At 32.8% G+C, this 3,809-nt stretch overlaps 1 long non-coding RNA gene across 1 annotated transcript; it reads right to left on the bottom strand.

The window, feature by feature from the left end:
• Positions 1-785: 785 nt before the first annotated feature.
• On the bottom strand, positions 786-2,497 carry LOC127101478 (uncharacterized). The gene is made up of 3 exons (XR_007794646.1): positions 2,261-2,497; positions 1,821-2,007; positions 786-895 (listed from the first exon to the last, which is right to left on the bottom strand). It is a non-coding gene; the product is annotated as an uncharacterized LOC127101478 (long non-coding RNA).
• Between the last annotated feature and the right edge of the window lie 1,312 nt (positions 2,498-3,809).

Below are 3,809 nucleotides of genomic sequence, written 5' to 3'. Positions count from 1 at the left end.
ATCTAATTCAATATCACCGCAACTTCTCCAGGCACCTAATAAAATTGCATTAGGTTTAAAAAGCATTGTTTCAATCAAAGCTTTTTGCCTTCTCTAGATGCCCGACCAGATCATAGAGATCAACTGCACAAGCATATTTATTTGATTCTTCTATGACAACACATTTAGAAGTAGAGCTAGACAACGGGTCGGGTTGGACGGTTTCAGGTCGAAAATTCACACCGAACCGAACCCGCGGTTGAACAATATAAACCTATTTCCGTCATTTTTTTAATGGGTTTGGGCGGGTTGGGTTATGACAGGCCGCGGGTTAAACTATGGGGTCTAATCGGGTTACTGGGATGATTTTTTGTTGGCCCAAATGACACATTTTAAGATACAAATTACTACCATTTAAATTCAACATAAATCCAAATGACTCCAACATAAATTCATTATCAACATAAATTCAAATTACACTTTAAATTATCAACTACTATCAATGACCTTCCAATAAGAATAACTTCAATAGTGTAACCAACTTCTCAACTTGCAACATGAATAGCTTTCTCTGCAGCATAAAATGCAGAATTATAAGTTAAAACAGTCCCTTATAAAAACAGTCCCAATATAAACCTATTGTAAGATTCTCACGGATGATTTGAGTAATTTGAGGATTAAGCCAAAATAGAAACAATGGTCTAGTACTTTTAATTAGTACTTTTAATTTATTTAAAGAATAACTACTGTGATTGGATTAATTTGAGGATTAAGCCAAAATAGAAACAATAGTGTAGTACCAAGGACTTGTGTAGAAGGAATTCTCTTCTTTGGATCCAGATTCAGTATCTTCCTGACTAGATCTTTAACATTGTCTGATATTGATGGCCATGGTTCACTAACAAAGTCAAGTTTGCTATCCACAAAATATTCCCTTTTCAGTTTATGCGAAGAAAATTAACCACGCCATATATGTTAATTTTTCAATTAGAATCTCAACCCAAAACTATAAATATAGTACACATTTTGAAACTACAAGTTGATCTTACCAACCCAAAAAGGTGGTACACCACTAAGGAGAATATACAATATGCATTATAGTAAACACTACATATGAATTTTCAACCATGAAAGCAAATTCCATATCAAATAAGCAACATGTAATTCCTTAAAAACTACCACAATAGTCAAACACAATTAGAATTCAAGATAAAACTATAATTAATGAGAATGGTCTGGACAATACACTTTAATTCTATTGCAACTGAATCAAAATTTTAGAGTCTCATTCAACAAAAGCTTTAACGCACACATATTATGTAATGAATAAATAATAAATTAGTTAAGATCCTATTAGAATGACTAAGCTATTCTACTAAAATTAAGATCTTATTAGAGAGCATTCCCTAAAGTTTTTGACACAATTGTACTGATGTATCATAATTTCCAAGCTAAATTAAAAGAAGATAAATGGATGCGAAGGTTTAGAAGTAGAAAAATGAATGAAAGATAACGGTTTCAGAGTATAAAAAAGTATATAGCCTACATTTATGAGAGTTAAACAAACATATATGCCACAAAGTCTACAATATCATAATGAAATTGACACAAAGGAAGAGAGAGCACAAGTAGCTGACATATTAATAAATACTCTCATACATCATGGAGCAAAGTAATGCATATTGTTGCCATAACTGAGATAAGACTTTTATCACTACTCTCTCATTAAATTTCAATGGAGCAAAGTAATGCATATTGTTGCCATAAATGGGATAAGTACATGGTTTTTAGGACAACTTATAAATTTCAAACACAATATAAAACAAGTTGAATACACTTACAATTTAGTGGATCTTGCTCTATGGTTCTTTGAGTTCTTTGACTGCTACTGTTTCCATGCTCCATATACCCAAATAAACACATCAGTGTAACAAAACAATAGTTCAAACTGTTGAGCATCAGGTCAAGACTGTTTGGAGAAGCTTTTGACAAGAAATTCATCTCAGCAAATTCCAACACCCCAAAACTCTATCATTTAAAAAAATACACTCAGTTCAAACAAGATTTTATACGACAAATCATATATGAACCATCTACTTTTGTTGAAATAACCATCTGTCCAAATAACCTTAATCTTTACCTTGTAGACAAAAAGAAAATAGAATCAACATAGATTATTTGGAATTTGAAAGTAGAACAATAGTAGAAAAAACTCTGAAATTGAATAAAATCCACAAAACTTGCAACCGAAAGTCAAACAATAGAAGAAAGAAGATCAGACCACAAGTTCAAATGTTGTTGCTCGTCGTGAAAGTCAGTGAAAAAATGAGATGAGAGTGGTGGTGGTGGTGTTCGCCGAGGTGGAGTTAATGGTGGTGGACCGATGTTCTTTGGGGTGGAGTTGTAGTGGTGATGAGTGACGATGAGCGGTGAGTGGAGAGGAGCTGCTAGGGTTTCTCCAAGTTGTGGTGAGAGAAATACTGAGCGAGAGTGAATGAGAGAGGAGGGTTGAGGGAGTAGTAACCCAAGTACAAAACGACATAGTTTAGCATGTGTGTCATTTGGGCGGGTCAGGGTACCCGCGGTCCAGTCTTTACTACCCGAGCCTGCCCATTTAAATCCGACTGAACCCGGTTTCATCACCCGGTGAATCCGTTGGGCCATTTGAACCCGCCCAATTCCTCTTTTTCTTTCGGTTTTTGCGGTTTGGGTTGGGTTGCAGGTGTTTGTCCAACCCTATTTAGAAGCATTGTTTCAAAGATTTCCTAGCATCTTCTATGACATCACATTTAGAATACATAAAGCCTACTTTAAGTGACAAAACATAAACCTGTTCACCTAGCTGCAGTGTTGCTAAATCTGAACAACATCTAATGACAGTGGAAAAATTGATAAGATTTCACGAGAATTTATTCTGCCCCAAAATAACAAATAAGCTAAAGAGTTCGAAAAACAAGGAGGCTCTGCCCTTAACTCCGACGCATTTCTTTCTTTATGCATGTTATTTATATTTAACGATTGATTATGACTTTTTTACTGCCTTTCTCCACTTTTGAAAATTTATTCCCAATCTATTTTATTCTGATTTTTTTTCTTCCAGAATGTCCGGTTTTTAGATTGTACTCGCCAAATGAATGGACGAGTTCATGAAGACAATTTTTAAGAAGAAGGGACTCGGTCAATAGTTGGACAAGACATCGAAAAGCTTTTTTATAGTGTTAGGACTCGGCCAATGGATGGCCGAGTTGTTGAAGGGAATTTTTTTTATTATTATTTTTTTAAGTTAAGGAAATTTTCTTTAAAGTCTCGTCCAACCATTAGCCGAGTCTTTTATTCTAAAAAATTGCCTTCATGAACTCGTCCATTCATTGGACAAGTATACTATAAAAATAGGATATTCTTGATTATTATTTTTTTAGAATGGAATAGATTGAGAATAAATTTTAAAAAGTGGGACAAATCAATAAAAAAAAATTATTGATTATAATGTTATTAAAACCATGAAAGAATGTTAATAAAGTTGTTTTGTTTTATTTTTTTAAAATGATAATATTTACTCGAGTCTACAATGTCTTCTACTAAATTCCCTCCTCAAAATTAATGATAATACTAATAATAAATTAATAATAATATTAATTAATAATTAAATCAATTAATTAAAATAATATTTAATCTCATTACATCAATATAAATAATTAATTAAATTAAATTAAAACTCCTAATCATACATTACTCTTTATCACATCCATTAAAACTCTAAGTCATTCATATTAATAGAAAACCACTTTTTTTTAATGCAGCCCCACTTACAGACCAACTATCATGCCATT

The sequence above is a fragment of the Lathyrus oleraceus genome, chromosome 7, assembly GCF_024323335.1.
Source record: "Lathyrus oleraceus cultivar Zhongwan6 chromosome 7, CAAS_Psat_ZW6_1.0, whole genome shotgun sequence".
NCBI classification, from domain to species: domain Eukaryota; kingdom Viridiplantae; phylum Streptophyta; class Magnoliopsida; order Fabales; family Fabaceae; genus Lathyrus; species Lathyrus oleraceus.
This window is presented reverse-complemented; position numbering and strand designations above follow the sequence as displayed.